The sequence below is a fragment of the Ochotona curzoniae genome, unplaced genomic scaffold (assembly GCF_017591425.1).
Source record: "Ochotona curzoniae isolate NIBS_2020 unplaced genomic scaffold, NIBS_Ocur_1.0 contig_908, whole genome shotgun sequence".
Classification (NCBI taxonomy): Eukaryota; Metazoa; Chordata; class Mammalia; order Lagomorpha; family Ochotonidae; genus Ochotona; species Ochotona curzoniae.
The window spans coordinates 7,838,069-7,862,276 of record NW_024466607.1 but is presented as its reverse complement, the minus strand read 5'-3'; the positions used below and the strand labels follow the sequence as shown (position 1 = coordinate 7,862,276).

Below are 24,208 nucleotides of genomic sequence, written 5' to 3'. Positions count from 1 at the left end.
TTTTTTTTTTAGTTAGTTAGTTCAGTTTTTAAAAGGTTTATTTTTGTTTGAAAGGGAGATTAACAAAGGAAAGACAGATTTTTGCATCCACTGTCTCACTCCCCAAATGGCCACAATAGCCAGAGCTGGGCTGGCCAAAGCAGGAAACTGGAGCTTTTTCTGGATCTCCCACGTGGGTGCAGGGACCCAAGGACTTGAGCCAGCTCTGCTTCTTTCCCAGGCCTTAACCAGGGAGCTAGACCGGAAGTGGGACAGGTAGGATTTAAATCCGTGCCCACATGGGATGCCAGTACTACAGAACTGGAGACTTAATGTGCTATGCCACAGCGCCAGTCCCCATTAATTGTTTTGGAAAGCAGATAAATAGAGAAAAGAAACACATTTCCATTCACTGATTTACTCCCCTGATGGCCACAGTGGATAGGCTGAAGCCAGGAACCAGGAATTGCATCCTGGTCTCATGTGGGTGGCAGGGTCCAAGCACTGGGGGATGTCCCTCATCTTCTGCCTTCTAGATCCTTCCAGACCTGCTTTCAGCCTGGCTCAGTGATTGTGGTACCACTTGGAATGCCCACATCTCCTATCAGAGTGCCTGATTAAAGTCCTGGCTTTTCCACTTTGGATTCAACTTCCTGTTAATATTCCGGGCACTAAGTGTTGGACTGAGTACTTGATTTCCTGCCACTTACATAGTAGATCTTGGTGGGAGTTGCTAGCTTGGGCCTGGCCCCACCCCAGCTGCTGCTGACATCTGGAGAGTGAATCAACAGATGGAAGATCTCAATCCCTCTGCCTTCTGAGTTCATTCATTAAGTCTTTTCAAAGAGGAAACGATCTGGCCCTCGCCCCAGCGGGCTGCTCATCCCCTGGAGGTCAGACCCAAAGGCCCCATCGTGACCCTGAGACCCTGAAGGATCTGCCTCTGACCATTTCTTCCACCTCACCTCTTTCCACTCACTTCCTAATTCACACTGCTCCTATCACACTGGTCTGTTTGTTGTTCTCAAACAGGATGCCTTGCTTTCGTAGACTTTTGTCCTTCCACTTCCTTCTGCCCAGAGCATTTCCTGTTCAGGTGTTCTCAACAGGCTCACTCTGTCACCAGGTCTCTGTCTGAATGACCACCTGTGTCAAGAATCACCTCTCTGTTCATAACCCCATTTTATCATCTGCTTCCTACAACCACTTAGGGATTTATTTTCAAAACTTGAATAATTTATGGTAAATAGAATCGCCTTATTACAACCTAAAAACAGTATCAAATAGGGAGGGGCTGGTCTTTGGATGCAGCAGGTCAAGCTGCAGCTTGCAATGTGACATTCCATTTCAGAGTATGTGTTTGAGGTCTAGTCACATTGCTTCTGATCCAGCTTCCTGCTAACATGCACAGGAAATAGTATCTGACTTTATGATAAAAGTAAATAAATCTTAAAAGAAAAAAAGTACAGAAATCTGGGCTTGGCACAGTGATCTAACAGCTAAAGTCCTCGCCTTGAACATGCTGGAATCTCATATGGGTGCTGGTTCTAATCCTGGCTGTTCCACTTCCCATCCAGCTTCCTGCTTGCGCCCAGGGAAAGCATTGGAGGACGGCCCAAAGCCATGGGATCCTGCACCCGCGTGGGAGACCTGGAAGAAGTTTCTGTCTCCTGGCTTTGAATTGGTGCAGCATAGGCCATTGCAGTCCCTTGGGGAGTGAATCATTGGATGGAAGATCTTCCCTTCTATCTCTCCTTCTCTCTGTATATCTGACTTTGCAATAAAAATAAATAAATCTTTTTTAAAAAAAAAAAGTACAGAAATCTGGTACTCAGCCCTTAGGCAAGGCTGAGGAGTGGGAACTTGAGAGCTGTTGCAGTTCTTGGTTTCCCAGTAGTTGTCAGACTGCCCACCAGCACAGAACCATCCTCTGAGAAAGGTGGCAGTACCGAGCTGGGGATGGGCTGAGAATTCAGGTCTGCACAGGTTCATCCAGGCTGGCAGGGATCAAAACTATGGCTGGTTCAGATTTTACCTCTTTATTATTTGTTTTTATTATTTTTTAAAAGATTTATTTATTTATTACAAAGTCAGATATACAGAGAGGAGCAGAAACAGAGAGGAAGATCTTCCGTCCAATGATTCACTCCCCAAGTGAGCGCAATGGCCGATGCTATGCCGATCCGAAGCCAGGATCCAGGAACTTCTTCCAGGTATCCCACGCAGGTTCAGGATCCCAAGGCTTTGGACCGTCCTCGACTGCTTTCCCAGGCCACAAGCAGGGAGCTGGATGGAAAGTGGAGCTGCTGGTATTAGAACCGGCGCTCATATGGGATCCTGGCGCTTTCAGGGCGAGGACTTTAGCCGCTAGGCCATGCTGCCGGGCCCTATTATTTGTTTTTAATATTTATTTTTGACCCAGCATGGTAGCCTAGTGGCTAAAGTCCTTGCTTTGCATGTGCTGGGATCCCATTTGGGTGCCAGTTCGTATCCTGGCTGCTTCACTTCCTATCCAGATCCCTGCTTGTGGCCTGAGAAAGCAATCAAGGATGGCCAAAGCTTTAGGACCCTGCACCCACATGGGAGATTGGCTTCAGACTGGCTCTGTTCCAGCTGCTGTGACCACTTGGGAAGTGGAGCAGCAGATAGGAAATCTTTCCCCCTGTTTCTTCTTCTCTCTGTAATTGTAATTTCCCAATAAAAAATAAATAAATATTTTTTAAAATGTATTTATTTTTACTGGAAAGGCAGCTTTACAGAGAGAAGGATAGACAGAAAGATCTTTCATCTGCTGATTCACATCTCAGGTGGCTGCAACAGCTAGACTGAACTGATCCAAAGCCAAGAATAGGGTCTCCCATGCGGGTGCAGGGTCCCAAGGCTTTGAGCCATCCTCTACTGCCTTCCCAGGCCATAAGCAGGGAGCTGGATGGGAAGTGGAGCAGCCAGGACACAATCTGGTGCCCATTTGGGGTCTTGGCACTTATAGGTAGAGGATTAGCTTGTAGAGCCATGGTGCCAGCCCCTAGAGTTTACCTCTTGCCAAGTTATAAAAATAGTAAAGGATGATTATACTATTTCAAATTCAAATTAGTCTCTGGTTTATCATCTTTAGAAGACTTGATATCTGGATGTCCACCGCACTGCATTCCCTAATAACTTTTAAGAGTCAATAACTCAAACATATATATAATGCTGACAGTCACTTATGAATGTTGAATTACATCAGTAATAACATTTGAACCCTCCTTTAGGGAATTAGCAGTGACACCAGCAGCAGTTCTTTAAGGTTCTTTTTTTTTTAATATACATTTTTAAATTTTGATAATCTTACATAGTTGATTAGGGTACAAAGGGTCAAGGACTAAAGGAAAGTGGGTAAGACCATTGTTTCTACACTAATATCATCATTTTTCCCCTGTATCTGGGGTCAGTGGAGAAACAAAACGAGAAGCCCCACCAGCCTCCCACCCATCCCAGGACCCAGATGTGGGGCATGCTCTGAGGGTCCTGCTCAAGCAGTTTTGATAGTTCAGCTGTTCTGAATTGCTGCCCATCTTGCCATTCCAAGCATGATAAAATCTATTCAGAATCCACTGGCCGACAAAGTCTCTTCATTGTTGGGTTTATGAGATCAGCAGTTCAGTTGGAGGGATCCTCCAAAGAAACTTCATCTGAGGTGATCCCAGACCTGATTCTTGTGTGTGCTTGCCACTGCAGGTGGTTCTGTAGTTTAACTTGACAGATTTAGCCCCCAGTGCCAGCCTCTGCCAGCTGTTGCTGCAGCAAAGCCCAACCAGTCCTCACCCACTCTAATTTTAGCTTGCACAGTCGAAACAGTCAGCCCAACCTGGCTTTTCTCTGATCTAGCTCACTTGAGGCCCACAGGTGTTGTAGCCCTGCCTAGTCTGGTCTGCCCCCATCCCAACCCACGCTCTCCAGTGGGAGTGGTTGTCCAGCTGGGGAGCCCACATTGCCCCTGCCGGCTTTGCCCTCTTCCTTCCTGGTTCTTATGTGTGCTGTTTGGGTGCTGCGGCCACATCTGGTACGGCTCACCTCACCTGGCATTCCCTCATGTGCACTAATTTGTGTGGTGACTGAACCTGGCCCGACCCACACTCTATTCTGGTGCTCGGATTTGCCAGCAGATGATGTGAACTGGTTCAGCCTGGTCTGCCGGTAGGTATCTTTCTCTGGCCTGGTCTGGGTTGCTCCCTCTCATGGTTCCTGCACTGACCTGCAGGGACTGTGTCCCGACAGAGGAATTTCCCAAGTTCCTCCATGAGAACCTCCCCCTACGCCAGATCTTGCGCATACTGGTGGGTACAGGCGCCAGCCCTACTTAGTCCACTTCCTGTCCTGGTAGGAAGAGTGGCCTTTCCTTGCTGGCCTTCAGTTCACTCCGGTTCTTACTAGTGGATGTTTCAGCCCAGCCAAGGCTCGTCCATACCCAGACACTGCTCACACATGGCTCAGTGGGGCAGAGACCTAGCCTAGTCCTTCTTACATCTACCCAGGTTCTCCAGAGCACCAGATGGTGCTGGCGTCTAGCCTGGGTAGTTGTACCCAGCCCCAGTTCACACTTATGCCAAGGGAGATTTGGCTGCCCCACTCGTGATCCTGCTTCCTTTAATGGGCTTTGGAAAGAGCAGAGGATGGCTTAAGGCTTTGGGCCTCTACACCCATAGGAAAGACCTGGAAGAGGCTCCTGGCTCCCAGGTTCGGACCAGCCTAACTTTTGCTGATGTGGCACTGCGACCATTCGAGAAGTGAACTGGCAGATGGAAGATCTCTGTCTCTGTCTCTCTCTCTCTCTAACTTTGACTGTCAAGTAAAATAACTTTTTAAGCTTTATTTTTATTGGAAAAGTAGATTTACAGAGAAGAAAGAAAGTAATGGCCAGAGCTGAGCTAATCCAAAGCCAGGAGCCAGGAGCCTCTTCTGGGTCTCCACACGGATGCAGGGTCCCAAGGCTTTGGGCCGTCCTCCACTGCTTTCCCAGGCCACAGGCAGGGAGCTGGATGGGAAGTGGAGCTGCTGGACATGAAGCAGTGCCTATATGGGATCCTGATGCATGCAAGATGAGGATTTAACTAGGCTATTATGCCGGGCCTGGAAATTTTTTTTTTTTTAAAGAATCATTCCAAAGCTATTTGGAACAATGGAAAGAGTAGGTTGTTGTTGGGGATGCAGATAGGATTTCTGAGTGGATCTTGACATGCTCAGGTGGGTCTGGTGTTTGGGATGTGTTTCACACCCCTAGGAGCTCTGACCAGGTTGCTTACTGTGGCATTTGTAAGAGTGAGTTCAAAGGGCCTTTAGTTCTTCTTGGATTATGTCTTCTGCCAGACAAAGCAGTGCGGTAACGTCTGCGTGCTTCGGTGCCTGTAGCACTTAGCTGTGTTACTATCATTTGCAGTGGGAAGACCATACACGCTGACATCAAATTCTTTTTCTTTTCTTTTCTTTTTTTTTTTCTTCTTTTCTTTCTTTTTAAATTGTAAAGTCAGATATACAGAGAGGAAGAGAGACAGAGAGAAAGATCTTCCGTCCAATGGTTCACTCCCCAAGTGACTACAATGGCTGGCACTGAGCCAATCCGAAGCCAGGAGACAGAAATTTCCTCCAAGTCTCACACGTGGGTGCAGGATCCCAAAGCTTTGGGCCATCCTTGATTGCTTTCCCAGGCCACAGGCAGGGAGCTGGAAGGGAAGCGGGGCGACCAGGATTAGAACCAGTGCCCATATGGGATCCTGGTACATTCAAGGCGAGGATTTTAACCACTACGCTATTGCGCTAGCCCTCCCCCCCCCTTTTTTTTTCAAGATTTATTTTTATTGAAAAGGCAGATCATATTTACAAAGAGACAGGGAAAGATTTTCCAAACACTGATTTACTCTATAAGTGGCTGCAATGCCAAAGCATAGCTAAGCCGATCCAAAGCCAGGAGCCAGAAGCTCATGTCTCCGACATGAATGCAGGGTGCCAAGACTTCGGACCATCCTCTACTGCTTTCCCAGGCCACAAGCAGGGAGCTGGATGGGAAGTGGAACAGCCGGGACACAAACCAGCACCCATATGGGATCCTGGTGCTGTTTCAAGGGGAGGATCAGACAACTGAGCCATTGCACCAGGCCCGAAATTCCTTTTCTACACAGTTCTCATCTTTCCCCCAGGAACTTCTAATTTAAAAAAAGTTAATCAGGCATGGACACTGTGACACTGCAGGTGATGCAGCTGCTTGAGAGGCCCACATCTCATGTCATAGTGCAGGTGAGGATGGCCGGAGACAGCGTCTGCACCCACATGTGATACCCTGACGAAGCCTTGGGTCCTGGGAGGCAGCGATCAAGTGTTAAGTAGCTCGGTTCGTGTTGCCCCCATGGGAGCTCTGGACCATGTTCCTGAGGACTGCAGTCCCGGCTCTCAGCCCTGGCCCTTCACAGGCGCTTGCACAGCCAAGCAGCAGATGGGATTCCTTTGTCTCTATGGCTCAAATTACAATGTTAAAAAATGCAAGCTGTGGCATACATACTCAGTGGGTGCTTAGTGCATGTGGCTGCTGGCTGTCTCACTCTGTCAGCACATGTCGTCTACTCTTCAGATTTCTGCAAGCCCTGGTTTTGTTTATCTTGCTGCAGTCAGGGTGCACGCGATTACGTGGTTATTCGCTGCCCTCTGGAGAAAGATGCTACTGTAAGAGCTGGTTTGCTCCCGTTCTCTTTCCTGTGACATTCATTGTGGGGTTACTGAGGGAGGGCTGAGAAATTCGTTGGTGGAGCCAACCTGGCGTCCTCCTGCTCCTGTACGGACCTCAAACATGGCGACAGCCATTAGGGAGCAGCCATGCTTCCACCACGTAATCCAGGCTCAGCCTAGGGCGGCCGGAACGTGACGCAAGGTTGAGGCGGAGCTCCTCCCCCGCACCCGTGACGTCGAGCGTCTCGTGACAGGTCCTTCCGCTCGGGGCGGCGGCGGTGGCGGAAGTGGGAGCGGGGCCGGAATCTTGGCCATAAAGCCCGAGGCGGCGGCGGCGGCGGCGGCTTTGGAAGCTTGGAGAGCGCCAGGGAGTCTCGGGGCGCCCGCACCTCGGCCTGCCGTGTCCTCGTCCTCCGCTTCGTCTCCTCGTCGTCTGGAGCCTTGGCGACGCGCCCGACCCGGAGTCCCCAGCGCAGCGGCCGCGGTAAGCGTCGGGCCCGGCCCGGCCGCCGGCCCCATCCCCCTCCGCAGCCCGCGGCCGCCCGGGCCCCGCGTCCTCCCCGTCCCGGGCCGGGCGCGGCGGGGCCTCGCGGGCCGGGCCCGTGTCGCCCGGGGCCCCGGAGCGGGGCTGCGCCGCGCCCGGCTGCGGACGGGTCGGAGGTCGCCGGCCGTGACCTCTGGCGGAGCGGCGGCCCCCGGGGCGCTGGGCGCGGACTGTCCGCGCGTGTCCTCGGCGGCGTCGAGAGCCGAGGCCGGGAGGCTGGCTGACGCCGCTGGCCCCGCGCCGCGGCCGGCCCTCCGCGCTGGCCCCACCCGCTGCCGGGCCCGGGGCCGCCGGGCGCCCAGCGCCCAACTGTCCGCGTCGGACGGCTGACCCTCCGTCGGGAGAGGCTCCGGCGGCCACTGAGTCAGCCTGAGTCAGCTCACGTGCGCGGGGCTCGCCCGAGACGCCGTGGACCCGCGAGCCGCCTCGGCCCCGCGGCATGCCATTGGCATGCCACACTAAGTGCCCAAAGTTTTAAAACTTGCGGACGACGATGGTGACTGGCTGTGGCACTCCGGACTTGCGGCAGTGTTCGCGGCCACTCACTGTTTAATTTAGGCTTAGTACCTCCCAGTGGTCGGTAAAAGTGGGATTGTGGAGGATTAGTAGCGTGCATTTGAGGGTTTATTATGTGTTGGGCTGCGTGGCAGAACCTTTAAACAGTGGTCTTTTTTTATTTTAACATATAATTTATTCAAAGGGAGGAGTGATGGGGAGAAAGCGGGCGCCGTAGTCTCCATCTGCTGGTTCACTCCCAAACTGGCTGCAGTGGCTAGAGCTGAAGCCAGGAGCCAGGAACGCCCTCCTGTTCTCCCACGTGCGAGTATCTTCCAGTTGCTTTCCCAGGCTCATGAGCAGGTTGCTGAATGGGGAGCAGAGCGGCCAGGACGGGCAGTGTGGTGCTCAGAGGGGATCCCGCCTCTGAGTGGGAGGTTAAATCATTTGTTGAAGGTCGTACAGCTTGCAGTTTATGGGGGCAGATTCAGCCCAAGCATTCAGGACCTTTAAGACCGTTCCCTCAGTTGGGTTGTAGTGCCACGTGCCCTGGAGTTCGCAGTGATTTTTGGCAGCTGCTGTGTGCTGGCTCCCTCCACTCCTTTGGGCTGTTTGAATGCCTGTCTGCTCGGGTTGGGCACAAAGTGGCATCCCCTGGCACCTACACTGTAGTGTCATGGAATTAAGAGCGCTGGAATCCTGGCAAGAGGTTGGACCATCTTGTTACCCGAGTCTGGTCTGTTTCAGGTGTTGAACCTGCCCGAGCCTTTCCCAGGAGCTTAGTTGGTGGTGCCCGTGTAGCTGGTGCATGTCTGTTGGAAATGCTACATCTTTGGATGCCAGAAGCTCTGGTCTGTTCCTTGTGACTTAAGCAGCTGATTAGACACGTGACTTCTCGTCCATGGATTAATGAGGTCTGTGTGTGTGTTTCCCTCTCCGGCATCAGCGTGGGAAGGGTTTGTTCAGATTGGAGTCTGAGAACTGGGAAGTGCCTTACGATTCTCTCTCCTGAAGACACAGTCCAAGCTGCAGCTCCTTGCTCACAGCCTCCAAGGGTTATAATTTGTCCTACGTTAAAAAAAGAAAAAAAGAGCTTTGTTCCCAAGCCTGATGTGTTTATGCGAGTAGTAATTGCTGCCACCTTATCTCATGTTGAGTGTTTTCACTCATTTATCAGCTGTTTGAGCATCTACTTGTGTCAGGATGTTATGGACTCTGTGGGGGTCTGGTGCTCCAGAAATTTCAAAATGATGAGTGCTCAGGGCCAGGAATTCTGTGGTGGCATGACTTTGCATGGAGCCTGCGGTCCTTGGGGGAGAGTTCTCGTGTCTTCAAGAGTTGTAATCCAAACAGGCTAGTGTGTAGTTAGCTTTTAAGACATTTGTTTTTTCAAAAGACATTTGTTTACTTGGGAGGCAGAGTAGTGGCACAGCGAGTTAAGCCACTGCCTGTCACTTCAGGGTCATGTGGGCAGTATTCTGACTCCTGGCCACTCCTCTTCCCATCCTCTAACTCACCTGCACCTGGAAAAACAGCGGAATTCGGCGCAGGTGCTTGGGCCCCCACTGGCCCTGTGGGGCCTCAGGGAGTTCCAGGCTTCTGGCTGGCCTGATTCGCCCCTGTCCATCGTAGTCATTTGGAAGAGAATACCAGACAATGGAAGGTTTGTGTCTCTCCCTCTCTGTCACTCTTCCTTTCAATGATGCTTTAAATTTTTTAAATAAATATTTCTTTAATTGGAAAGACATATATAAAAGGAGGTAAATATAGAAAGATCTTCCATCGACCAGTTCACTTCCCAAGTAACTGCAGTGGCCAGAGCTGAGCCAATCTAAAGCCAAAAGCCAGGAACTTCTTCCAGGTCTCCCACATGAGTGCAGGGTCCCAAAGCTTTGGGCCGTCCTCGACTGATTTCCCAGGCCACAAGCAGGGAGCTGGATGGGAAGTCGAGCAGCCAGGATATGAACCGGCACCCATATGGAATCCTGGCAGGTGCAAGGCAAGGATTTAACCACTGTGGTGCTGGGTATTTGTTTTGTTTTGTTTTGATTTGTAGTATTAAAATAGTGGCAGAGGAAAAGATCTATTTTTCATTCACTGGGTCCTTACCTGCAATGGCCAGGTCTGGGCCGGACTGAAGCTAGGAGCCAGGAAATCCATCTGTGCCTTCCCCGTGAGAGCTGGGGGGGGTGCAGTCAGTTCTCTGCAGGGTGCGTTAGCAGGAAGCTGGTTGAAAAGCAGAGTTTGAGACAGTTCTTGAATCAGACACTCTCCTGTTCATTTTATTTTAGCTTAAAATATTTGTTTTTATTGGAAAGTCAGATACACAGGAGGAGAAACAGAGGAAGATCTTCCATTCATTGATTCACTCCTTGAGTTGCTGCAACAGCCAGAGCTGAGCCGATCCAGCACGGGGAGCCAGGAGCTTCTTCCAGGTCTCCTACATGAATGAGGCATCCCAAGGCTTTGGGAGGTCCTCGACTGCTTTCCCAGGCCACAGGCAGGGAGCTGGAAGGGAAGCAGGGGTGCCGGGATTAGAACTGACCCCTACATGGGATTCTGGCATATGCAGGGCAAAGAGTTTCAGTCTCTAGGCTACCACGCAGGACCCTCTTGTTCATGTTAACCATAGTATTTGTATGACTTGCTTTTGAAAAGGTGTAGCAGATGATACTTAGTTGTTTTTCGTGTCTCTGGGAGGGTAACCTTTTACCTTCAACATTGTTTCTCATTTTGCTCTTGCAGCATTTTATGTTTTTGTTCACCTACAAGGAAGTCCACGGCGTCGTTACATTGCGCTACCATGACTTAAAGCAAAGATACATTTGACATAGTGAAGTTTGTCTTTAGCTCCCCCAAGAAAGCGTGTAGCATCTTACATCGATGGCTTGTGCTGCCCAGATTTCCACACCTGTAAGAGGAGTGTGGGAAATTGCTTTTCTGTTTGTTCTGGGACTACCTGAGCTCCCAGACAGAAGGGTGGCGTGTGACAGAAGGCCCCCTGAAAGGATTATTACTAATTACCTCCTCTAAGTTATTGTTAGCAACTTCTTGGCGGGTTTCTTTTCCTTGTTCCTTGTTCTTTTTCGGACTCCACCAGCAAAGAGCAGTGCTGTATTGTGCAGAGTGGCTCTGAATCTGTTGTCAGCCCACTACCTGGTGGAACCTGTGTTTTGGTTGATGCGCTTTTTTTTTTAAGATTTTATTTATTTTTATTGGAAGTCAAATATACACAGAGGAAGATCTTCCATCCGATGATTCACTCCCCAAGTGACTGCAACGGCTACAGCTGAGCCAATCCGAAGCCAGGAACTTCCTCCAGGTCTTCCACACGGGTGCAGGGTCCCAAGGCTTTGGGCCGTCCTCGACTGCTTTCCCAGGCCAAAGCAGGGAGCTGGATGGGAAGTGGAGTTGCTGGGATTAGAACCGGCATCCTTATGGGATTCCAGCGCATTCAAGGCGAGGACTTCAGCCTCTAGGCCAATGTGCTGGACCCTGGTTGATTGATTTTTAATAATTTGCACTAACATTTTTGCTCTTTGGGTATGACAGTCATGTTATACCTTGTTTCTGAGATTTAACATACAATTTTTTCTCCGTTTCATCAATGCCAAATTATTTGGCCATATAATTTAGTCACTACTTCTCCTGTGAGAGATCAGTTTGTGCTGGTGTTGGGCTGAGTGCTGGGGAGGTGAGGAGGAAGAGGAGTCCTCTGAGTGAGGTTGTATGGTGGTTCTCCTTGGCAGTGATGTCATCTTCTGATGGGACTGAGACTCTAGGAATGAACGGCCCCTCCCTGACCCTCTCAGCTATTGCCTTTCTGCCAATTCCTGTCTCCCGTTGAGGGGCCCTTGTGTTTGGGGTCCTGTCCCTTTGCCTTATCAAGTGCTCACCTGTCACCTCCGCCTGCTAGATCTCTTCAGCCAGCTCTCACCCCTTCCCGTTTTTGTTTTTGCCTTCACCCATGTAGCATTAAAAACATAAACTGGCTTCCATTTGTTTTCAAAGCTTTTTGTTTTCAGTTGTTAAGAGTGAGTTGCTGTGATTTGTGAATCAAAAGTAGAAGTGATGGTGGTGATAAGATCAAAACAAGCATTTTTAGCATGGTCATTGATTTCAGTTTTGGTTTCCCCGGTTGTGATTTCAAAAACAAGGTTGAGAAAAGCTGCTTTCAAAATCCCTGCTTACAGGAGGAAGAGGGCTTGTGAGCCGCTAGGCACCTGGCCTGATTGGCTTGCTAGGAGGTGACAGGCTTCTGAGTTGGGGCTACGAGTGTGGCCTGGGGCACTGTGGTTTGGTGATGTCCTTACTGTGCTGCTCAGGTGCTGGACTCTGAGCAGATCTGAGGCGTGTGATGGACGCCTGGGGGCCCAGACCTGCTGTCCTGCTCCCGGAGGGTTTGCTGCCAGAAAAGGGGGAGGGGCAGTCCATCTCAGTAAGGAATCCTTCCAATGCAGTAAATCCTTAGTGCAGTAAATATGTTATTAATTTCCAGTGTTTGTAAATGAAAATTGATTCCCATTTGGGTTTTTTTCTTGAAAGGCAGATTTTCTTTCCATCAGCTGGTTCACATGTCACATGTTGTTAGCAACCTGCAGCAGCCCAGGCTGCGTCAGCCCGTGGGTGAGCTCTGTTCAGGTCTCCCCTGTTGCCACCCACCCAGGGTGCACATTGACAGGGAGCTGGAATTGACTGTGGGCTAGTCTGTAAAGAACCCAGTGTGTACTTTATGAACACTGTGTACAAGTGGTTTTTAGTTGTGCTTACAGGTGTGTGGGTCTCCTGAGGAGCCCACAGGTGAAAAGCCCCCTGAAATGTTCTGGCTTGCACTGTGTTGTGTAGACCACTACCTCTCCGGCGTTTTCCTTTAGATGCTTGCTTGTGTTTGGTGTTTACATCTGTGTGTGACTTCACTTGAAGCTCATGGTGACTTTATGCCGGAGACAGCCAGGACTGGTGCCCAGTGGCCCTGCTGTGACACAGCCTTGGTCCACTCGGAGTACTTTTTCTTTTTTCTTTTTTAAATTTATTTATTTTATTACAAAGCCTCGACTGCTTTCCCAGGCCACAAGCAGGGAGCTGGATGGGAAGTGGAGCTGCTGGGATTAGAACCGGCGCCCATATGTGATCCCAGAGCGTTTAAGGAGAGGACTTTAGCCTCTAGGCCACGCCGCTGGGCCCAGAGTACTTTTTTCTAATGCACCCTCTTGCCCTTTCCCTACACTAGAGTGCCCTAGAGGCCACTGTATGTGTGTTTGTGTGTGTTTTGAGGCCACAGTGTTTGTCTCTTGTGAAAGTTTACAACGAATCTTACTGCTTATTAAACTAGTTATTCCTTAAAACTAGAAAAATAAAGGAAGAATAGGGGCCAGTGCCATGAATCAATTGGCTATTCCTCCACCTGGAAGCACCAGCATCCCATATGGGCGTGGGTTCGTGTCCCAGATGCTTCACTTCCTGTTCGGGTCCCCCCTTGAGGCCTGGGAAATAGAGGACGGACAAAGCCTTGGGACACTGCACCTGTGTGGGAGACCTGGAAGAACTCCTGACTCCGGATTGGCTCAGCTCCAGCCGTGGTGGCCATTTGGGGACTGACCAGCGGATCAATGATCTTTTTCTCTCCTCTTCTCTTTGTAGATAGATCTGCCTTTCCAGTAAAAATAAATCTTTTAAAAAATATATAAAGGAAGAATAATTTGGTTATCATACGGATAAGTGCTCATTTTCTTCCTTTTACAGTTTTTAAGATTTATTTATATAAAAGACAGAGTTAGAATTTTTCCATCTGATAATTCACTGTTAAAACTGCTGCAATGGGGACACAAAGTTTAGTTACTCCTCACCTAGGGTATTGAAGATTTCTCTGCACACCCCTCCTAAAACTGCTCACCTAAATTGTTGATATATGCCTTGTTAGAGTTATAGACTACCCGAAAAGCAGCCAGGTTCAGCAAAATCATGCTTCAACACTATAAACTGTTAAATACTAAAATTCACATAGACCTGAGCCTGGCATGATGGCGCAGTGGTTAAGGTCCTCACCTTGCACACCCCGGGATCCCATATGGGCCCCGGTTCTAATCCCGGCAGCCCCGCTTCCCATCCAGCTCCCTGCCTGTGGCCCAGGAAAGCAGTAGAGGACAGCCCAAGGCTTTGGGACCATGCACCCGCGTGGGGGACCCAGAAGAGGTTCCTGGTTCCTGGTTCCTGGCTTCAGATCGGCACAGCACCGGCCGTTGCGGCTGCCTGGGGAGTGAATCATTGGACGGAAGATCTTCCTCTCTGGCTCTCCTCCTCTCTGTATATCTGCCTTTCCAATAAAAATAATAAAAAAATAAATCTTTTTTTAAAAAGGCCGTCCTCGACTGCTTTCCCAGGCCACAAGCAGGGAGCTGGATGGGAAGTGGAGCAGCTGGGATTAGAACCGGCGTCCATATGGGATCCCAGGCGCGTTCAAGGCGAGGACTTTATCTTCTAGGCCACAGCACCACGTCCCTGATAGGTTTTTATTTTGTTGTTGTTGTTGTTTTTTTTTTTTTTTAAGATTTTTTATTATTTTTTTATTGGAAAGGCGGATATACAGAGAGGAGAGACAGAGAGGAAGATCTTCTGTCCCATGATTCACTCCCCAGGCGGCTGCCACGGCTGGAGCTGAGCCAATCCGAAGCCAGGAGCCTCTTCCGGGTCTCCCACGCGGGCGCAGGTTCCCAAAGCCTTGGGCCGTCCTCGACTGCTTTCCCAGGCCACAGGCAGGGAGCTGGAAGGGAAGCGGGGCTGCCGGGACCAGAACCGGCGCCCACATGGGATCCCGGGCGTGCAAGGCGAGGACCTTTAACCACTTGCGCCACCGCGCTGGGCCCCCTAATAGGTTTTTATAAGTGCGTTTTTCCAGAAGCTTTCCATTATGTGATGTATGTTTATAAGGTAGGAAGACTGAAGTCTAGGTGGGTGGGTATCGTGTTAATTTGATAGGGCTGCTTCAACAAATACCATTGACTGGGTGGCTTAACATCTGAAATTGGTTTTCTCAGAAATTTGGAAGTGTCAGAATCCATCAACTGAAAGTCTGAGAAGTTTGTAGGCTGAGTGCTTCCCTCTGAAGCCCCTCTGCCAGGCCTCAAAGTGGCCCTCTCCTTGTGTTGGACCTGGTGCCACTGCAGGTCAGCAGTCATTGGAGCAGGGCCCACTCCTGTGACCTTGTTTATCTTTCATTATCTTTTTAAAGACCCTGTTTCTAAACGGGGGTGTTTATAGTATGCCAAAAAGTAGACTATTGGTGCAAAAAATGGTTTTATCATAATACATTTTCCATGCTCTTTTACATGTACAATTTCAAGAAACATTTTCTTAAAGATTTATTTATTTTTATTGCAGAGGTAGATATACAAAGAAGATCTTCCATCTGATAATTCACTCCCCAAGTGACTGCAATGGCTGGTACTGTGCTGATCCAAAGCTAGGAGTCAGGAACTTCTTCCCGGAGTCCCACACAGGTGCAGGGTCCCAAGGCTTTGGGCCATCCTCTATTGCTTTCCCAGGCCACAAGCAGGAAGCTGGATGGGAAGCAGGGCTGTCAGGATTAGAACCAACATCATATGGGATCCCATTACATTCAAGGCAACAACTTTAGCTGCTCGCCACTTCACTGGGCCCAATTTCAAAATTTTATTATTAGCATTTATTTATTTTATTGGAAAAGCAGATTTACAGAGAGAAGGAGAAACAGAGCTTCCATCTGTGGATTGACTCCCCAAGTAGCCACAACAGCCAGAACTGAGCTAATCCAAAGCCAGGAGCTCTTTCCAAGTCTCCCGCGCAGGTGCAGAGTCCCAAGGCTTTGGGCCGTCCTCAACTGCTTTCCCAGGCCACAAGCAGGGAGCTGGATGGGAAATGGAGCTGCTGGGATTAGAACCAGCACCCGTATGGGATCCTGTCTCGTGCAAGGTGAGGACTTTTAGCAGTAGGCTACTGTGCCAATCCCAGGATTTATTTAATTTAAAAGATTTATTTATTTATATTGGAAAGGCTGATTTATAGAGAGGCAAAACCACAAGAAAGATTTTCTGTCTAGTGGTTCACTTCCCAAGTGGCTGCAGCAATGGTCCCAAGGCTTTGGGCCATCATCTACTGCTTTCCTAGGGTACAAACTTGAGCCCATTTGGGCTCTTGGCATGTGCAAGGTGAGGATTTAGCCACTGAGCCTCTTTTTTTTTTTTTTTTTTTTTTTTTTGCTAAATCACTTCCCAAATGACGACAACCAGAAGTGAGCTGCCTTGTAGCCAGGAGCAGAGAACTCCCTTCAGGTCTCCATGTGAGTGCAGGTGCCCAACAGCTTGAGCCATTCTCCTCTGCCCTTCGCAGGCCATAAGCATGGAGCTGGATTAGAGGTGGAGCTGCCAGGACCCGAACTGGCAACCCTATGAGATGCCAATGGCATGGGGTGGAGGATTAGCTTGTTAAGCCAGTGCACCAACCTGTGCCATAAGCAGGGAGCTGGTTGGCCTGGAATCTGCGCCCATATAAGTGCCAGCACCGACAGGTGGAGGGTTGGCCTGTTGCTGGTGGAGTGATCCTGACCTCCGTGTGCTCTTCAGGCCTCACTTTGGTTGCTCCTCCAGTGCACAAGGGTGTGATGGCTTCAGTGTTCTGTAACAGATCTAGCAATATTTATTAAACTTTTGTTTAAAACTTTGCAATTCTACTGTGTGATGAACTGTGTGATCTGTGTTCACTTGACAGATTTTTGCTGTGTGCTGTAAGGGAGCACAGTGACAGCCGAGGCATATAAACAAGGGCCCTGCGGGGCATGAACCACTGTAGGAACAGGGCCAAGGACACTCGGCAAAGTGGCTTTGGGGTTGGTGTTTGATGCACTGTGTAAAACCCATAACCTACATTGGAATGTCTGGGTTCGAGTCTTGTCAAATTCCAAGGTCAGCTTCCTGCTAGATGTTCAGGTGTGTGGATCCCTGCTCTGTGTGAAAGGCTGGGATTGACTTGTGGCTTGGTCCTGGCCTGCTCTCCGCCTCGTTGCAGTTATTGCAGGCAGTCAGGGTCTGAATCAGTAAATGGAGGCTTTCTCTCCTAGCTGCTCCACTTCAGTCCTGCTGCCTGTTAAAGGCCTGGGAAGGCAGCTTAGGAGGAGCCAAATCTTTGGCCCCCTGCACCCATGTGGGAAACTCAGAAGAAGCTCCTGGGTTCGGATCAGCCATGCTCAGGCTGTTGTGGTTATTTGGGGAGTGAACCAGTGATGGATCTTTCTCTCTAACTCTGCCTTTCAAATAAAAATAAACCTTTTAAAGAAACAGGTTAAGCGTAGGAGCTGGAGCCTGCTCAATGGCTCAGATGGCGCAGTGGACAGCTTATCCAGGTGCACATGGAGGATATGGCAGTCGAATGGAACCTGCAGAGGACACCTGATACTACAACAGAGGACAGGACAAATCTATCAACTACCCCAACCCAGTGTTGGCATGAATATCTGGGTGAATGGAGACTCTAAGGTAGACTGTGTCAGCCAGTGGATTCTAGAGAGAGTTCATCGTGCTTGGAATGGCAAGATTGGCAGTAATTAGAATTATTAAACTCTCAAAACCACTTGAGCAGGATCCTTGGACCATGCCCCACATCCAGGACCCTGGGATGGTTGGGAGACTGGGTAGGGCTTTTCCCCTTTATCTCCCCACAAATATAGGAAAAAAAATATGTGGAAGCTGTGGTCTTACCCACTTTCCTGTAGCCTTTGACCCTTTGTGCCCTAATCAACTATGTAAAGATCACCAAAATTTAAAAAAAAAAAAAAAAGGTGGGCGATGGCCCAACTACATGTGCCCTTGCCACCCATGTAGGAGACCTGGATGAAGTTCCTAGGTCCTAGTTTCAACCTAGACCAGCCCTGGCCACTGTGGCCATCTACAGTGGGAACCAGGAGATGAAGGGATCCTTCCTTCTGTAACTGTCGACTCTCAAATAGAAAGCAGGAGCTGGAGGCTGGAGTGAAGGAAAAGAGCAGTTCATTTGGTTTCCTGTCTAGCCAGCCAGCCTGCTGGGAGCCTCTAACAGGTTATGGGCATTCGGCTTTACTGATTCAGTGCTTAGATAATCTAGGTTGATATCAATAACTTTGAGCTGTTGAAAATAGTTCTTATGTAACTGCTGGTTGTACTAGCTGTCTGTTTGCAGTTTCTCTTACCAAAAAGGAAAATCAAGGGGCGGGGAACGGGGCAGGGAAACACCATCGTTCTGGAGTTCTATTAAGAGCTTTGGCTTTGGAACCTGGATTTAGAAGGCTTGAGAACGGGGGGTGGGGGGTGGAGGGCAGCATCCTATTCAAGAAGCCATTGCTCCTGAAAAGAGCAGTTCCTTAACCGGAATTGTTTCCATGGAATGTGGCTTTGTAAAAGTTGCTTCCAAGTTTTCCCTGCCTTCAGGAATTGGATACCTGGAACCAAGTTGATATTGAAGCAGATACTTTTTATGGGGCTTAGTTGTTACTTTGTTTAGCCTTCACAAGTTCAAGCTAAGTGTTAAGATGTATTTTATGTTTATTACGGATTGAAGAAGAGGATCTTCCAACCACTGGTTTCACTTTCCGAATGACCATGCCAAGCTGGACTGGTCTGTAGCTGGGAACTGCTTCTGGTCTCCATGTGGATGCTAGGGCCCAAACTCTTGGGCCATCCTGCACTGCTTTCCCAGGCCACAAGCAGGGAGCTGGATGGGAAGTGGAGCAGCTGGGACACACACCAGTGCTCATGCGCTACTGGCACCACAGACAGAAGCTTAACTTGATAAGCTATGGTGTTGACCCCACATTTTAAAAAACTTATGAGTCATATGCTCACAACACATCTATACATACAAGCTCCCAACTGCCGGTTCACTCCCCACGTGTCTGTAAAGGCCAAGCTGTGCCAGACTGAAGCCACAGCTGGGACGAGTGGCAGGAACTCAACTGCTCATGCCATCCCTGCTGCCTCCCAGGGTACGTGTCGGCTAAAAACTGGAGAGCGAGACAGCACATGAATGTCCTTGTTCTCTCGCTCTGTCCCTCTCTTCTGGCATCTTTGCCTTTCAAATTAAAGAAAAAAGTTAAATCTTTTTTAAAAGAGGGGGATGTAAATACATGTTTGTTTCTGATTAAATTCATACACTTTCCATCCTTTATCTTGGTCCTGTTGTCATTTTCACCAACACATTTGTAAAAATTCGTGGGGTTGGCATTTGGTACAGTGGTTAAGGTGGCCACTTGGTGCTGGCATCCCTTGTTGACATGACTGGGTTTAAGCCTTACTGTCACTACCCATTCTTGATTCCCACTCCCAAAGTCTTGTTTCAGGGTACTGCACACTGCAATAGAAACGCAAGGACTGGGCCTGGCACAATAGCCTAGCTGCTAATAGCTTAACTGCTAAAGTCCTCGCCTTAAACATGCTAGGATCCTATATGGGCACCAGTTCTAATCCCGGCAGCCCCATTTGCCATCCAGCTCCGCTTGTCTGGGACTGGGAAAGCAGTCTAGGACGACCCAAAGCCGTGGGATTCTCAGAAGCTCGTCATCCCTGGATTCGGATCGGCTCAGCTCCGGCCATTGTGGCCGCTTGGGGAGTGAACCACTGGACGGAAGATCTTCCTCTCTGTGTATCTGCCTTTCCGATTAAAAAGAAGAAGAAGAAAGTCAAGGACTAGGGGACCCCAGCACAAGGGCTCGATAGCTAAAACCTTGTCTTGGCATGTGCAGGATCTTATATGGGCGCCAGTGTGTGTCCCAGCTGCTCCACTTCCCGTCCGGCTCCCTGCTTGTGGCCTGGGAAAGCAGTCAAGGACGGCCCAAAGCCTTGGAACCCTGCACCCACATGGAAGACCTGGAGAAGGTTCCTGGCTCCTAGCTTCCAATCGGCTCAGCTCTGGCCATTGTAACCATTTGGAGAGTGAACCAATGGTTGGAAGATCTTTCTTTTTGTCTCTAATCTCTGAATCTGCCTTTCTAATAAAAATAAATGTGATAGCTAGAAGATATGTGTCACTGCCACACCAAATTCAGGTTTTTTGTGACTCAGATCCTGTTGTGTTTGTGTAATAAGTTGTGACAGCTGCTGCCTGTGTGAGGCCTAGGATGGGCAGGGATTGCGTTCCAGGAGGTTAGGGTGCTGCTGGGGATGCTGCTAGCCCGTACTAGTTCTGTTTTAGTCCTAGCTTCTGATCCATCCTCCTGCTGGTGTGATACTGAGGCGGCTCAGTGTCAATGGGCTCAGTGATAATGGGCTCTGTGCCTGGTCCTTGCCACCCACCAGGACAGTTGACGGGTTCCAGCTTCCTCATTTGTAGCCTGGCAGGCCCTGGCTGTTGTACCCAGCTGGGAATTGTACCAGGAGATGAGATCTTTCTCTCTCTGGGTGTGTCTTCCGTATTAGATAATCAAATGTCTTCCTTAAAAAGAAAAAAAATACTTGGGAAGGCAAATATTAGATTTTAAAGGATGATCATGAAAGTTCTCAGCATTTTTTGTTTTCTGTATTAATTTGAACATATGTAACTGCTGTATGATCTGAGATTTGATGGAATGTTGCTGTTAAGTATTATCTAACTTTGGCAAGTTAGATTTCATTATCAGTCATTTGTGGTGGAAGATTGTTTATTTTTTATGGATTTATTTAATTTTATTGTCAGATATACAGAAAGGAGGAGAGACAGAGAGGAAGACCTTCTGTTCAGTGGTTCACTCCCCAAGTGACTGCAACGGCCGGTGCTGCGCCTGTCCGAAGCCAGTAGCCAGGAACCTCCTCCAGGTCTCTCACAGGGTGCAGGGTCCTAAGACTTAGGGCCAACTTCGACTGCTTTCCCAGGCCACAAGCAGGGAGCTGGAAGGGAAAGGAGGCTGCCAGGATTAGAACCAACACCCATATGGGATTCTGGTGTGTTCAAGGCGAGGACTTGAGCTACTATGCTACCACACCAGGCCCTGTGGTAGAAGATTGTTAGTGGCAAATTCCTAGCAATGTCCCAGACAATGTATACATTAAAAACGTTTGTCTTATTAATTTTTACAGAGGGAGATAATTTTTCATAGATTGAGTAAAATATTGAGTCAGTATTTTTCTTCCAAGTTTTATTTTATTTGAAAAGGCAGAGTTAGAGAGTGCACAAGAAAGTACTACTCTTCCGTCCACTGGTTCATTCCCTGGACAGCCCTTGACCTGAGCTAAGCCAGAGCAGAGACGGGCACCAGGAGCCAGAACCACCCTCTACGTCATCCCCAGGAAGCTGTGTTAGGAGTAGAGCCGGAACTGGGATGTGTCGTGTCAACCTCTTTAACACGTTCCTCCTTCTGAATTTTTAATTTATTAATTTCAGTGACAGATGGAGATCTCCTATTTGTTGATTCATTTCCCAAACACCTGTAACAGCTAAGCCTGGGCTAGACCCAAGCCAGGAGTTCAAAATCTAATTCTGGTCTCCTATGTGAGAGGGAGTCAGTTCCCTCTGCCTCCCAGGTGTCCATTAGCGTAGAGCTGAAAAATAAGGTGGGCTGGGGCTCAACCCCCGTCACCTTGATAGGGCTGTGGGAGTCCCGCGTGGGAAGCTGACGCTGTGCTGGACACACGTCCTGGAGTTTGTATTGTAAATGGAGCTAGGAGTAGAATTCTCTTCTTCACGGAGAGGGACTCATCCAGGAGCCGGGTGGGAAAGTGCGCTTGGGACTTTACAGATGTGCCAGTGTGTAAGCAGGCTGTCCAGGTAGGTGAACATTTGAAGTGGTGGTAGCCCACAAATGAGAGGGGAGAATGGGGCTGAAACAAGCCCCAGATGCCTCTCAGGTATTTGGGATTTTGGATACTCGGGTGTATAGCTGTCCGGGAACCCAGCTAGGAGGGACTGAGGTACGTGACTCAGGAAAAGCAAAAGGTTCTGTGGGCTCATTTTTCGCATTAATTCCATTTTTGTCATGAACATCATTCTATATTTAGAATAGACAGAAGAGTGATATTGGAGGGAACTTGCGGTAGAAGGGATTTATAATTAAACAGCCCAGGCGTGATGGGGTCGTTTATACACACAGATTGTAGGTGTGGCTGTCTAACCTTTTTTTATAGACTGTGCGCAGACGGGGGAGTGTGGACGAGCAGGGCGGCCAGCTGGCTGGTGGACTAAGCAGGGCACCTGGGCAGCCAGGCCGAGCTGTGCTGCTGCACTTAGCATCTGTGCCTGCTGCTGCCCAGGGCAAGTTCCTGATTGCTTTCTTCACCTTGACTACATGACCTGCATGACCACTTGCTGGACAGTTGCTGGTAGTTTTTATTGATTTTGAAGAAAAAAGTATGTATATATATGTGTGTGTATAAAATATATATATATAATATATTTAAATTGGGAATTACTGTTAGAACATTAGTTTCTTGACTTCCACTGCTAATAAAATGTAATTACCAGGTTGCACTTTGTGGCAGAGTGGGTGAAGCCACTACCTGTGGAAAGTCCCATCTCCCTTCCCATCATCTGGAGCAGTAGTCTTGCCAGTGTGCAGTCTTGTCAGTCTGACTTCTGATCCAGGCTCCCCTGCTCATGTCCCAAGTCTTGGCCCCTGCACCTCCATGGGAGCCCCAGGTGGAGTTGAGGATGCCTGTTCTTCCTGGCCCAGCACCAGCCAGTATCGCCATTTGGGGAGAGAGTCAACTGATAGAAAACAATCTCTCATTTGCTCTTGCTTGCTTTCTTTCTCCACCTTTCAAGTAAAAGATTTTTTTAAAAAGCAAAAATTGCTTGGTTTTCTGTATGGATCATTCCTGGTCTCCTTATGCATGTTCCCAGAAGCAGCTTTGAAACAAGCAGGTTGATTATTTCAGCCGCGTATTCAAGGGCTGCTGTGTTCCGCATCCAGCTGGAGGCGCTGTGGAGCGCTGCACTCTTGCTTCCAGAATTAAGGCCCTGGATGTAAATTCTACTTCAGGCTGCCTCTGCCAGCTCCTACTGCATCTCACTGCTAATCTTGGACAGTGGTAAAACGCAGAATCCGCCAGTTTTGTGTGTGTTGTGTCTGCTTTTCTCTTCACCTGCTTCTGCCACATACAGATCCTTTCCTGTGTCGTCTCCTGGTCACGGAGGGTATATGGATGACTCACTGCCATCCTCTTGCGCAACATGAGCAGCAGGCCAAACCTGTCTGCCCAAGAGAGCGCACCTCCCTGACCTTCTCTATTGAGAAGTGGCTGTGATTCAGACATGAAATGGATGTTTTGCTAAGTTAAAAATTGAACTGGGTCACCAGTCTCTCTCTTTTTTTGTAAGATTTATCTGTATATTTTAAAAAATTTTTATTACAAGTTACAGAGAAAGGAAACAGAGCAAGGTCTTCCATCTCCTGACTCCCCAGATGGCCATGATGGCCAGAGCTGAGCCAACCTGAAGCCAGCAGCTTTGCCTCTGTCGCCGTGTGGGTGTAGAGGCCCAAGCCCTTGGGCCATTCTCTACTGCTCTCCTAGACCATTTGCAGAGAGCTGGGCAGTGAAGCTGTGCCCGTATGGGATTTTTGTGCTGCAGGTGGAGGCTTAGTCTGTAATGCCAGGCGTTAAGCTCTGGGTTGTAACCGTCAATTGAGAGTGCACACTGGCAAGACGGCTGGTCCAGATGATAGAGGAGGGAGATCTGCAGGCTAGTGCAGCTGAAGAGAGTCGACTCAACTTGATTGGACCTCTGGAAGCTAGTGGGCGCTTTCGGACAGCCAGGAGAGACCTGTGAAGACCAGGCTGTGTGGGGTGAGTGCTGGACTCGCACTCTGGCTGGTGCAGCTCTCGACAGCTGATAGATAGCGACCTGTAAAGGCAGGGATACTCCAACTTCCACAGCGTCACATTGTAGTCAGGATGCCCATTTCCCAATGGAAATCCCACACTATACAAAGGAAGTGTGCTTCATTTACAGAGGGAAAAAAAGAGAACTTTGCTGAAACCAGTCTGTAACTCAGATATTGGAATTACTAATCAAAGAGACAAAATCAGCCATCTTCAAAATGTTCAGTGAGTTGATAGTTGAGATCAGGAATAAGAATTTATTTTTTTAATTTTTTTTTTAAAGATTTATTTTTATTATGTTTTTATTGGAAAGGCAGATATACAGAGAGGAGAGACAGAGAGGAAGATCTTCCGTCCGATGATTCACTCCCTAAGTGAGCGCAACGGGCCGATACTATGCCGATCCGAAGCTGGGAGCCTCTTCCGGGTCTCCCATGCGGGTGCAGGGTCCCAAAGCTTTGGGCCGTCCTCGACTGCCTTCCCAGGCCACAGGCAGGGAGCTGGAAAGGAAGCGGGGCTGCTGGGATAGAACTGGCGCCCATATGGGATCCCGGGCGTGCAAGGCGAGGACCTTAACCACTTGCACCGCGCCGGGCCCTGGGCACCGCTTCTAATCCCGGTGGCCCCGCTTCCCATCCAGCTTCCTGCCTGTGGCCCAGGAAAGCAGTTGAGGACAGCCCAAAGCTTTGGGACCCTACAC

The 24,208-nt window shown here is 49.2% G+C and overlaps 1 protein-coding gene across 1 annotated transcript in view; it reads left to right on the top strand.

Moving 5' to 3' along the window:
• Positions 1–6,983: 6,983 nt before the first annotated feature.
• RAB7A (RAB7A, member RAS oncogene family) overlaps positions 6,984–24,208 on the top strand; it is a 34,240-nt gene continuing 17,015 nt past the window's right edge. The window contains exon 1 of the mRNA XM_040995300.1: positions 6,984–7,162. The gene's annotated coding sequence lies outside the window, so the exon portion shown is untranslated. The remainder of the gene's footprint in view (positions 7,163–24,208) is intronic.